We start from the raw sequence: 13134 nt of genomic DNA on the forward strand, positions 1-13134 counted from the left end.
TTTCTAGGAAACTTTCTAGATGAATGCTTTTTAGCCTTTGTCAGTACAAGCTTTTGCAAGCTGTCTCTGTGGTGCAATCTGTTAGCGCATTCGGCTGTTAACCGAAAGGTTGGTGGTTTAATCCCACCCAGGGACGTAATTGACTGTGTGATCAAATTTTGGTGATCTTTAAGTAGACAAGTCAAAATTTCAAACCACCTCTTATAGTGTAGGGTATCTGGCCTTCTCTGATGCAATCAGAGTCAGATTTGATTAAGTCATTTTATAAAAAACAGGAAGCACAATTTAGCATGGGGATGCAGAGAAAAAAAATTATGCAGGCAGAGAAATCCAATTGAGTGATTAATCAGCTCTCCATTTTATGGCTTTATTTTTATGCTAACACATTTGCTCTCTGAAAAGTGTCCACAAAGCCAAGTCTCTGATTAACACCTTTGTAGGAATGGTTTTTCACCTATTACTGATTAAAACTTGCTTCATTGGAAAGGCAGCAAGATGCATCCTCATTACAATGTCCACTGAAATAATACAGGTTGACACCAGGAAACATAAACCTCACTGCATCCTTGCTGCTTTCTCAAGTGGGAATCTGTTTAATGTGAAAGCCAGGTGATATCTAATCAGCACAGAGGTAAGAAGTTAAGAAAATCTTTCTTTAAGGGTGAAGATGTTTCTCACAAAATCGTTGCCCCAATGCATCATTGAAATTCAAGATGGAAAGATGATTTTGAAATATCAATTGTACATTTTGCATTGCTCTTCTGGTGACAATATAGCTTGTTTTTGTCAATTACCATTTCAGTAATAGGGTAAAGAAAATTAAGTGGATTTCTGAAAGAAAACAATGCTGTCAATATACTATTAAAACAAATTAAAATGTTAAAAGTTATTGTACTTTAAGTAAAAATAAAAGAGTCAAAATATCAATCCCAGTTTTGGAAGAATTTAATTAACCAAAAGATAAGTGCACATAGCAGAGGATGGTTTCGATCCATCGACCTCTGGGTTATGGGCCCAGCATGCTTCCGCTGCGCCACTCTGCTGCTCATGTTAGTGTCAGAGATCCTGAAGTACTTACTCATTATGTGAAAGTACCAATGTGTTTCTTCGTTGGTCAATGGAAGAAAAATCTTGCAAAACTCTCCAGATTATTGCCTTTTTAACCTTTTTCTAGGAAACTTTCTAGATGAATGCTTTTTAGCCTTTGTCAGTACATGCTTTTGCAAGCTGTCTCTGTGGTGCAATCGGTAAGCGCATTCGGCTGTTAACCTAAAGGTTGGTGGTTCAATCCCACCCAGGAATGTTATTGACCGTGTGATCAAATTTTGGTGATCTTTAAGTAGACAAGTCAAAATTTCAAACCACCTCTTATAGTGTAGGGTATCTGGCCTTCTCTGATGCAATCAGAGTCAGATTTGATTAAGTCATTTTATAAAAAACAGGAAGCACAATTTAGCATGGGGATGCAGAGAAAAAAAATTATGCAGGCAGAGAAATCCAATTGAGTGATTAATCAGCTCTCCATTTTATGGCTTTATTTTTATGCTAACACATTTGCTCTCTGAAAAGTGTCCACAAAGCCAAGTCTCTGATTAACACCTTTGTAGGAATGGTTTTTCACCTATTACTGATTAAAACTTGCTTCATTGGAAAGGCAGCAAGATGCATCCTCATTACAATGTCCTCTGAAATAATACAGGTTGACACCAGGAAACATAAACCTCACTGCATCCTTGCTGCTTTCTCAAGTGGGAATCTGTTTAATGTGAAAACCAGGTGATATCTAATCAGCACACAGGTAAGAAGTTAAGAAAATCTTTCTTTAAGGGTGAAGATGTTTCTCACAAAATCGTTGCCCCAATGCATCATTGAAATTCAAGCTGGAAAGATGATTTTGAAATATCAATTGTACATTTTGCATTGCTCTTCTGGTGACAATGTAGCTTGTTTTTGTCAATTACCATTTCAGTAATAGGGTAAAGAAAATTAAGTGGATTTCTGAAAGAAAACAATGCTGTCAATATGCTATTAAAACAAATTAAAATGTTAAAAGTTATTGTACTTTAGGTAAAAATAAAAGAGTCAAAATATCAATCCCAGTTTTGGAAGAATTTAATTAACCAAAAAATAAGTGCACATAGCAGAGGATGGTTTCGATCCATCGACCTCTGGGTTATGGGCCCAGCACGCTTCCGCTGCGCCACTCTGCTGCTCATGTTAGTGTCAGAGATCCTGAAGTACTTACTCATTATGTGAAAGTACCAATGTGTTTCTTCGTTGGTCAATGGAAGAAAAATCTTGCAAAACTCTCCAGATTATTGCCTTTTTAACCTTTTTCTAGGAAACTTTCTAGATGAATGCTTTTTAGCCTTTGTCAGTACATGCTTTTGCAAGCTGTCTCTGTGGTGCAATCGGTAAGCGCATTCGGCTGTTAACCTAAAGGTTGGTGGTTCAATCCCACCCAGGAATGTTATTGACCGTGTGATCAAATTTTGGTGATCTTTAAGTAGACAAGTCAAAATTTCAAACCACCTCTTATAGTGTAGGGTACCTGGCCTTCTCTGATGCAATCAGAGTCAGATTTGATGAAGTCATTTTATAAAAAACAGAAAGCACAATTTAGCATGGGGTTGCAGAGAAAAAAAATTATGCAGGCAGAGAAATCCAATTGAGTGATTAATCAGCTCTCCATTTTATGGCTTTATTTTTATGCTAACACATTAGCTCTCTGAAAAGTGTCCACAAAGCCAAGTCTCTGATTAACACCTTTGTAGGAATGGTTTTTCACCTATTACTGATTAAAACTTGCTTCATTGGAAAGGCAGCAAGATGCATCCTCATTACAATGTCCACTGAAATAATACAGGTTGACACCAGGAAACATAAACCTCACTGCATCCTTGCTGCTTTCTCAAGTGGGAATCTGTTTAATGTGAAAACCAGGTGATATCTAATCAGCACACAGGTAAGAAGTTAAGAAAATATTTCTTTAAGGGTGAAGATGTTTCTCACAAAATCGTTGCCCCAATGCATCATTGAAATTCAAGCTGGAAAGATGATTTTGAAATATCAATTGTACATTTTGCATTGCTCTTCTGGTGACAATGTAGCTTGTTTTTGTCAATTACCATTTCAGTAATAGGGTAAAGAAAATTAAGTGGATTTCTGAAAGAAAACAATGCTGTCAATATGCTATTAAAACAAATTAAAATGTTAAAAGTTATTGTACTTTAGGTAAAAATAAAAGAGTCAAAATATCAATCCCAGTTTTGGAAGAATTTAATTAACAAAAAAATAAGTGCACATAGCAGAGGATGGTTTCGATCCATCGACCTCTGGGTTATAGGGCCAGCACACTTCCGCTGCGCCACTCTGCTGCTCATGTAAGTTTAAGAGATCCTGAAGTACTCCTTCATCATCTGAAAGTACCAATGTGTTTCTTCATTGGTCAATGGAAGAAAAATCTTGCAAAACTCTCCAGATTTTTGCCTTTTTAACCTTTTTCTAGGAAACTTTCTAGATGAATGCTTTTTAGCCTTTGTCAGTACAAGCTTTTGCAAGCTGTCTCTGTGGTGCAATCTGTTAGCGCGTTCGGCTGTTAACCGAAAGGTTGGTGGTTTAATCCCACCCAGGGACGTAATTGACCGTGTGATCAAATTTTGGTGATCTTTAAGTAGACAAGTCAAAATTTCAAACCACCTCTTATAGTGTAGGGTATCTGGCCTTCTCTGATGCAATCAGAGTCAGATTTGATTAAGTCATTTTATAAAAAACAGGAAGCACAATTTAGCATGGGGATGCAGAGAAAAAAAATCATGCAGGCAGAGAAATCCAATTGAGTGATTAATCAGCTCTCCATTTTATGGCTTTATTTTTATGCTAACACATTTGCTCTCTGAAAAGTGTCCACAAAGCCAAGTCTCTGATTAACACCTTTGTAGGAATGGTTTTTCACCTATTACTGATTAAAACTTGCTTCATTGGAAAGGCAGCAAGATGCATCCTCATTACAATGTCCACTGAAATAATACAGGTTGACACCAGGAAACATAAACCTAACTGCATCCTTGCTGCTTTCTCAAGTGGGAATCTGTTTAATGTGAAAACCAGGTGATATCTAATCAGCACACAGGTAAGAAGTTAAGAAAATCTTTCTTTAAGGGTGAAGATGTTTCTCACAAAATCGTTGCCCCAATGCATCATTGAAATTCAAGCTGGAAAGATGATTTTGAAATATCAATTGTACATTTTGCATTGCTCTTCTGGTGACAATGTAGCTTGTTTTTGTCAATTACCATTTCAGTAATAGGGTAAAGAAAATTAAGTGGATTTCTGAAAGAAAACAATGCTGTCAATATACTATTAAAACAAATTAAAATGTTAAAAGTTATTGTACTTTAGGTAAAAATAAAAGAGTCAAAATATCAATCCCAGTTTTGGAAGAATTTAATTAACAAAAAAATAAGTGCACATAGCAGAGGATGGTTTCGATCCATCGACCTCTGGGTTATAGGGCCAGCACACTTCCGCTGCGCCACTCTGCTGCTCATGTAAGTTTCAGAGATCCTGAAGTACTCCTTCATCATGTGAAAGTACCAATGTGTTTCTTCATTGGTCAATGGAAGAAAAATCTTGCAAAACTCTCCAGATTATTGCCTTTTTAACCTTTTTCTAGGAAACTTTCTAGATGAATGCTTTTTAGCCTTTGTCAGTACAAGCTTTTGCAAGCTGTCTCTGTGGTGCAATCTGTTAGCGCGTTCGGCTGTTAACCGAAAGGTTGGTGGTTTAATCCCACCCAGGGACGTAATTGACCGTGTGATCAAATTTTGGTGATCTTTAAGTAGACAAGTCAAAATTTCAAACCACCTCTTATAGTGTAGGGTATCTGGCCTTCTCTGATGCAATCAGAGTCAGATTTGATTAAGTCATTTTATAAAAAACAGGAAGCACAATTTAGCATGGGGATGCAGAGAAAAAAAATCATGCAGGCAGAGAAATCCAATTGAGTGATTAATCAGCTCTCCATTTTATGGCTTTATTTTTATGCTAACACATTTGCTCTCTGAAAAGTGTCCACAAAGCCAAGTCTCTGATTAACACCTTTGTAGGAATGGTTTTTCACCTATTACTGATTAAAACTTGCTTCATTGGAAAGGCAGCAAGATGCATCCTCATTACAATGTCCACTGAAATAATACAGGTTGACACCAGGAAACATAAACCTAACTGCATCCTTGCTGCTTTCTCAAGTGGGAATCTGTTTAATGTGAAAACCAGGTGATATCTAATCAGCACACAGGTAAGAAGTTAAGAAAATCTTTCTTTAAGGGTGAAGATGTTTCTCACAAAATCGTTGCCCCAATGCATCATTGAAATTCAAGCTGGAAAGATGATTTTGAAATATCAATTGTACATTTTGCATTGCTCTTCTGGTGACAATGTAGCTTGTTTTTGTCAATTACCATTTCAGTAATAGGGTAAAGAAAATTAAGTGGATTTCTGAAAGAAAACAATGCTGTCAATATACTATTAAAACAAATTAAAATGTTAAAAGTTACTGTACTTTAGGTAAAAATAAAAGAGTCAAAATATCAATCCCAGTTTTGGAAGAATTTAATTAACAAAAAAATAAGTGCACATAGCAGAGGATGGTTTCGATCCATCGACCTCTGGGTTATGGGCCCAGCACGCTTCCGCTGCGCCACTCTGCTGCTCATGTAAGTTTAAGAGATCCTGAAGTACTCCTTCATCATGTGAAAGTACCAATGTGTTTCTTCATTGGTCAATGGAAGAAAAATCTTGCAAAACTCTCCAGATTATTGCCTTTTTAACCTTTTTCTAGGAAACTTTCTAGATGAATGCTTTTTAGCCTTTGTCAGTACATGCTTTTGCAAGCTGTCTCTGTGGCGCAATTGGTAAGCGCATTCGGCTGTTAACCTAAAGGCTGGTGGTTCAATCCCACCCAGGAATGTTATTGACCGTGTGATCAAATTTTGGTGATCTTTAAGTAGACAAGTCAAAATTTCAAACCACCTCTTATAGTGTAGGGTACCTGGCCTTCTCTGATGCAATCAGAGTCAGATTTGATGAAGTCATTTTATAAAAAACAGGAAGCACAATTTAGCATGGGGTTGCAGAGAAAAAAATGATGCAGGCAGAGAAATCCAATTGAGTGATTAATCAGCTCTCCATTTTATGGCTTTATTTTTATGCTAACACATTTGCTCTCTGAAAAGTGTCCACAAAGCCAAGTCTCTGATTAACACCTTTGTAGGAATGGTTTTTCACCTATTACTGATTAAAACTTGCTTCATTGGAAAGGCAGCAAGATGCATCCTCATTACAATGTCCACTGAAATAATACAGGTTGACACCAGGAAACATAAACCTAACTGCATCCTTGCTGCTTTCTCAAGTGGGAATCTGTTTAATGTGAAAACCAGGTGATATCTAATCAGCACACAGGTAAGAAGTTAAGAAAATCTTTCTTTAAGGGTGAAGATGTTTCTCACAAAATCGTTGCCCCAATGCATCATTGAAATTCAAGCTGGAAAGATGATTTTGAAATATCAATTGTACATTTTGCATTGCTCTTCTGGTGACAATGTAGCTTGTTTTTGTCAATTACCATTTCAGTAATAGGGTAAAGAAAATTAAGTGGATTTCTGAAAGAAAACAATGCTGTCAATATACTATTAAAACAAATTAAAATGTTAAAAGTTACTGTACTTTAGGTAAAAATAAAAGAGTCAAAATATCAATCCCAGTTTTGGAAGAATTTAATTAACAAAAAAATAAGTGCACATAGCAGAGGATGGTTTCGATCCATCGACCTCTGCGTTATGGGCCCAGCACGCTTCCGCTGCGCCACTCTGCTGCTCATGTAAGTTTAAGAGATCCTGAAGTACTCCTTTATCATGTAAAAGTACCAATGTGTTTCTTCATTGGTCAATGGAAGAAAAATCTTGCAAAACTCTCCAGATTATTGCCTTTTTAACCTTTTTCTAGGAAACTTTCTAGATGAATGCTTTTTAGCCTTTGTCAGTACAAGCTTTTGCAAGCTGTCTCTGTGATGCAATCTGTTAGCGCGTTCGGCTGTTAACCGAAAGGATGGTGGTTTAATCCCACCCAGGGACGTAATTGACGGTGTGATCAAATTTTGGTGATCTTTAAGTAGACAAGTCAAAATTTCAAACCACCTCTTATAGTGTAGGGTATCTGGCCTTCTCTGATGCAATCAGAGTCAGATTTGATTAAGTCATTTTATAAAAAACAGGAAGCACAATTTAGCATGGGGATGCAGAGAAAAAAATTTATGCAGGCAGAGAAATCCAATTGAGTGATTAATCAGCTCTCCATTTTATGGCTTTATTTTTATGCTAACACATTTGCTCTCTGAAAAGTGTCCACAAAGCCAAGTCTCTGATTAACACCTTTGTAGGAATGTTTTTTCACCTATTACTGATTAAAACTTGCTTCATTGGAAAGGCAGCAAGATGCATCCTCATTACAATGTCCACTGAAATAATACAGGTTGACACCAGGAAACATAAACCTCACTGCATCCTTGCTGCTTTCTCAAGTGGGAATCTGTTTAATGTGAAAGCCAGGTGATATCTAATCAGCACACAGGTAAGAAGTTAAGAAAATCTTTCTTTAAGGGTGAAGATGTTTCTCACAAAATCGTTGCCCCAATGCATCATTGAAATTCAAGATGGAAAGATGATTTTGAAATATCAATTGTACATTTTGCATTGCTCTTCTGGTGACAATATAGCTTGTTTTTGTCAATTACCATTTCAGTAATAGGGTAAAGAAAATTAAGTGGATTTCTGAAAGAAAACAATGCTGTCAATATACTATTAAAACAAATTAAAATGTTAAAAGTTATTGTACTTTAAGTAAAAATAAAAGAGTCAAAATATCAATCCCAGTTTTGGAAGAATTTAATTAACCAAAAAATAAGTGCACATAGCAGAGGATGGTTTCGATCCATCGACCTCTGGGTTATGGGCCCAGCACGCTTCCGCTGCGCCACTCTGCTGCTCATGTTAGTGTCAGAGATCCTGAAGTACTTACTCATTATGTGAAAGTACCAATGTGTTTCTTCGTTGGTCAATGGAAGAAAAATCTTGCAAAACTCTCCAGATTATTGCCTTTTTAACCTTTTTCTAGGAAACTTTCTAGATGAATGCTTTTTAGCCTTTGTCAGTACATGCTTTTGCAAGCTGTCTCTGTGGTGCAATCGGTAAGCGCATTTGGCTGTTAACCTAAAGGTTGGTGGTTCAATCCCACCCAGGAATGTTATTGACCGTGTGATCAAATTTTGGTGATCTTTAAGTAGACAAGTCAAAATTTCAAACCACCTCTTATAGTGTAGGGTACCTGGCCTTCTCTGATGCAATCAGAGTCAGATTTGATGAAGTCATTTTATAAAAAAACAGAAAGCACAATTTAGCATGGGGTTGCAGAGAAAAAAAATTATGCAGGCAGAGAAATCCAATTGAGTGATTAATCAGCTCTCCATTTTATGGCTTTATTTTTATGCTAACACATTTGCTCTCTGAAAAGTGTCCACAAAGCCAAGTCTCTGATTAACACCTTTGTAGGAATGGTTTTTCACCTATTACTGATTAAAACTTGCTTCATTGGAAAGGCAGCAAGATGCATCCTCATTACAATGTCCACTGAAATAATACAGGTTGACACCAGGAAACATAAACCTAACTGCATCCTTGCTGCTTTCTCAAGTGGGAATCTGTTTAATGTGAAAACCAGGTGATATCTAATCAGCACACAGGTAAGAAGTTAAGAAAATCTTTCTTTAAGGGTGAAGATGTTTCTCACAAAATCGTTGCCCCAATGCATCATTGAAATTCAAGCTGGAAAGATGATTTTGAAATATCAATTGTACATTTTGCATTGCTCTTCTGGTGACAATGTAGCTTGTTTTTGTCAATTACCATTTCAGTAATACGGTAAAGAAAATTAAGTGGATTTCTGAAAGAAAACAATGCTGTCAATATACTATTAAAACAAATTAAAATGTTAAAAGTTACTGTACTTTAGGTAAAAATAAAAGAGTCAAAATATCAATCCCAGTTTTGGAAGAATTTAATTAACAAAAAAATAAGTGCACATAGCAGAGGATGGTTTCGATCCATCGACCTCTGCGTTATGGGCCCAGCACGCTTCCGCTGCGCCACTCTGCTGCTCATGTAAGTTTAAGAGATCCTGAAGTACTCCTTTATCATGTAAAAGTACCAATGTGTTTCTTCATTGGTCAATGGAAGAAAAATCTTGCAAAACTCTCCAGATTATTGCCTTTTTAACCTTTTTCTAGGAAACTTTCTAGATGAATGCTTTTTAGCCTTTGTCAGTACAAGCTTTTGCAAGCTGTCTCTGTGATGCAATCTGTTAGCGCGTTCGGCTGTTAACCGAAAGGATGGTGGTTTAATCCCACCCAGGGACGTAATTGACCGTGTGATCAAATTTTGGTGATCTTTAAGTAGACAAGTCAAAATTTCAAACCACCTCTTATAGTGTAGGGTATCTGGCCTTCTCTGATGCAATCAGAGTCAGATTTGATTAAGTCATTTTATAAAAAACAGGAAGCACAATTTAGCATGGGGATGCAGAGAAAAAAATTTATGCAGGCAGAGAAATCCAATTGAGTGATTAATCAGCTCTCCATTTTATGGCTTTATTTTTATGCTAACACATTTGCTCTCTGAAAAGTGTCCACAAAGCCAAGTCTCTGATTAACACCTTTGTAGGAATGTTTTTTCACCTATTACTGATTAAAACTTGCTTCATTGGAAAGGCAGCAAGATGCATCCTCATTACAATGTCCACTGAAATAATACAGGTTGACACCAGGAAACATAAACCTCACTGCATCCTTGCTGCTTTCTCAAGTGGGAATCTGTTTAATGTGAAAGCCAGGTGATATCTAATCAGCACACAGGTAAGAAGTTAAGAAAATCTTTCTTTAAGGGTGAAGATGTTTCTCACAAAATCGTTGCCCCAATGCATCATTGAAATTCAAGATGGAAAGATGATTTTGAAATATCAATTGTACATTTTGCATTGCTCTTCTGGTGACAATATAGCTTGTTTTTGTCAACTACCATTTCAGTAATAGGGTAAAGAAAATTAAGTGGATTTCTGAAAGAAAACAATGCTGTCAATATACTATTAAAACAAATTAAAATGTTAAAAGTTATTGTACTTTAAGTAAAAATAAAAGAGTCAAAATATCAATCCCAGTTTTGGAAGAATTTAATTAACCAAAAAATAAGTGCACATAGCAGAGGATGGTTTCGATCCATCGACCTCTGGGTTATGGGCCCAGCACGCTTCCGCTGCGCCACTCTGCTGCTCATGTTAGTGTCAGAGATCCTGAAGTACTTACTCATTATGTGAAAGTACCAATGTGTTTCTTCGTTGGTCAATGGAAGAAAAATCTTGCAAAACTCTCCAGATTATTGCCTTTTTAACCTTTTTCTAGGAAACTTTCTAGATGAATGCTTTTTAGCCTTTGTCAGTACATGCTTTTGCAAGCTGTCTCTGTGGTGCAATCGGTAAGCGCATTCGGCTGTTAACCTAAAGGTTGGTGGTTCAATCCCACCCAGGAATGTTATTGACCGTGTGATCAAATTTTGGTGATCTTTAAGTAGACAAGTCAAAATTTCAAACCACCTCTTATAGTGTAGGGTATCTGGCCTTCTCTGATGCAATCAGAGTCAGATTTGATTAAGTCATTTTATAAAAAACAGGAAGCACAATTTAGCATGGGGATGCAGAGAAAAAAAATTATGCAGGCAGAGAAATCCAATTGAGTGATTAATCAGCTCTCCATTTTATGGCTTTATTTTTATGCTAACACATTTGCTCTCTGAAAAGTGTCCACAAAGCCAAGTCTCTGATTAACACCTTTGTAGGAATGTTTTTTCACCTATTACTGATTAAAACTTGCTTCATTGGAAAGGCAGCAAGATGCATCCTCATTACAATGTCCACTGAAATAATACAGGTTGACACCAGGAAACATAAACCTCACTGCATCCTTGCTGCTTTCTCAAGTGGGAATCTGTTTAATGTGAAAACCAGGCGATATCTAATCAGCACACAGGTAAGAAGTTAAGAAAATCTTTCTTTAAGGGTGAAGATGTTTCTCACAAAATCGTTGCCCCAATGCATCATTGAAATTCAAGCTGGAAAGATGATTTTGAAATATCAATTGTACATTTTGCATTGCTCTTCTGGTGACAATGTAGCTTGTTTTTGTCAATTACCATTTCAGTAATAGGGTAAAGAAAATTAAGTGGATTTCTGAAAGAAAACAATGCTGTCAATATGCTATTAAAACAAATTAAAATGTTAAAAGTTATTGTACTTTAGGTAAAAATAAAAGAGTCAAAATATCAATCCCAGTTTTGGAAGAATTTAATTAACCAAAAAATAAGTGCACATAGCAGAGGATGGTTTCGATCCATCGACCTCCGGGTTATGGGCCCAGCACGCTTCCGCTGCGCCACTCTGCTGCTCATGTTAGTGTCAGAGATCCTGAAGTACTTACTCATTATGTGAAAGTACCAATGTGTTTCTTCGTTGGTCAATGGAAGAAAAATCTTGCAAAACTCTCCAGATTATTGCCTTTTTAACCTTTTTCTAGGAAACTTTCTAGATGAATGCTTTTTAGCCTTTGTCAGTACATGCTTTTGCAAGCTGTCTCTGTGGTGCAATCGGTAAGCGCATTCGGCTGTTAACCTAAAGGTTGGTGGTTCAATCCCACCCAGGAATGTTATTGACCGTGTGATCAAATTTTGGTGATCTTTAAGTAGACAAGTCAAAATTTCAAACCACCTCTTATAGTGTAGGGTACCTGGCCTTCTCTGATGCAATCAGAGTCAGATTTGATGAAGTCATTTTATAAAAAACAGAAAGCACAATTTAGCATGGGGTTGCAGAGAAAAAAAATTATGCAGGCAGAGAAATCCAATTGAGTGATTAATCAGCTCTCCATTTTATGGCTTTATTTTTATGCTAACACATTTGCTCTCTGAAAAGTGTCCACAAAGCCAAGTCTCTGATTAACACCTTTGTAGGAATGGTTTTTCACCTATTACTGATTAAAACTTGCTTCATTGGAAAGGCAGCAAGATGCATCCTCATTACAATGTCCACTGAAATAATACAGGTTGACACCAGGAAACATAAACCTCACTGCATCCTTGCTGCTTTCTCAAGTGGGAATCTGTTTAATGTGAAAACCAGGTGATATCTAATCAGCACACAGGTAAGAAGTTAAGAAAATCTTTCTTTAAGGGTGAAGATGTTTCTCACAAAATCGTTGCCCCAATGCATCATTGAAATTCAAGCTGGAAAGATGATTTTGAAATATCAATTGTACATTTTGCATTGCTCTTCTGGTGACAATGTAGCTTGTTTTTGTCAATTACCATTTCAGTAATAGGGTAAAGAAAATTAAGTGGATTTCTGAAAGAAAACAATGCTGTCAATATGCTATTAAAACAAATTAAAATGTTAAAAGTTATTGTACTTTAGGTAAAAATAAAAGTCAAAATATCAATCCCAGTTTTGGAAGAATTTAATTAACAAAAAAATAAGTGCACATAGCAGAGGATGGTTTCGATCCATCGACCTCTGGGTTATGGGCCCAGCACGCTTCCGCTGCGCCACTCTGCTGCTCATGTAAGTTTAAGAGATCCTGAAGTACTCCTTCATCATGTGAAAGTACCAATGTGTTTCTTCATTGGTCAATGGAAGAAAAATCTTGCAAAACTCTCCAGATTATTGCCTTTTTAACCTTTTTCTAGGAAACTTTCTAGATGAATGCTTTTTAGCCTTTGTCAGTACATGCTTTTGCAAGCTATCTCTGTGGTGCAATCGGTAAGCGCATTCTGCTGTTAACCTAAAGGTTGGTGGTTCAATCCCACCCAGGAATGTTATTGACCGTGTGATCAAATTTTGGTGATCTTTAAGTAGACAAGTCAAAATTTCAAACCACCTCTTATAGTGTAGGGTACCTGGCCTTCTCTGATGCAATCAGAGTCAGATTTGATGAAGTCATTTTATAAAAAAACAGAAAGCACAATTTAGCATGGGGTT

At 36.7% G+C, this 13134-nt stretch overlaps 5 non-coding genes across 5 annotated transcripts; all 5 read right to left on the reverse strand.

The window, feature by feature from the left end:
• Positions 1-2138: 2138 nt before the first annotated feature.
• Positions 2139-2210, reverse strand: TRNAM-CAU (transfer RNA methionine (anticodon CAU)). Its single transcript has one exon. It is a non-coding gene; the product is annotated as a tRNA-Met (tRNA).
• A 3429-nt stretch (positions 2211-5639) lies between these two features.
• TRNAM-CAU (transfer RNA methionine (anticodon CAU)) lies at positions 5640-5711 on the reverse strand. Its single transcript has one exon. It is a non-coding gene; the product is annotated as a tRNA-Met (tRNA).
• Positions 5712-7972: 2261 nt separating this feature from the next.
• TRNAM-CAU (transfer RNA methionine (anticodon CAU)) lies at positions 7973-8044 on the reverse strand. The gene has a single exon. It is a non-coding gene; the product is annotated as a tRNA-Met (tRNA).
• Positions 8045-10307: 2263 nt separating this feature from the next.
• Positions 10308-10379, reverse strand: TRNAM-CAU (transfer RNA methionine (anticodon CAU)). The gene has a single exon. It is a non-coding gene; the product is annotated as a tRNA-Met (tRNA).
• A 2260-nt stretch (positions 10380-12639) lies between these two features.
• TRNAM-CAU (transfer RNA methionine (anticodon CAU)) lies at positions 12640-12711 on the reverse strand. The gene has a single exon. It is a non-coding gene; the product is annotated as a tRNA-Met (tRNA).
• Positions 12712-13134: the final 423 nt, after the last annotated feature.

The sequence above is a fragment of the Pseudophryne corroboree genome, chromosome 4 (assembly GCF_028390025.1).
Source record: "Pseudophryne corroboree isolate aPseCor3 chromosome 4, aPseCor3.hap2, whole genome shotgun sequence".
Classification (NCBI taxonomy): Eukaryota; Metazoa; Chordata; class Amphibia; order Anura; family Myobatrachidae; genus Pseudophryne; species Pseudophryne corroboree.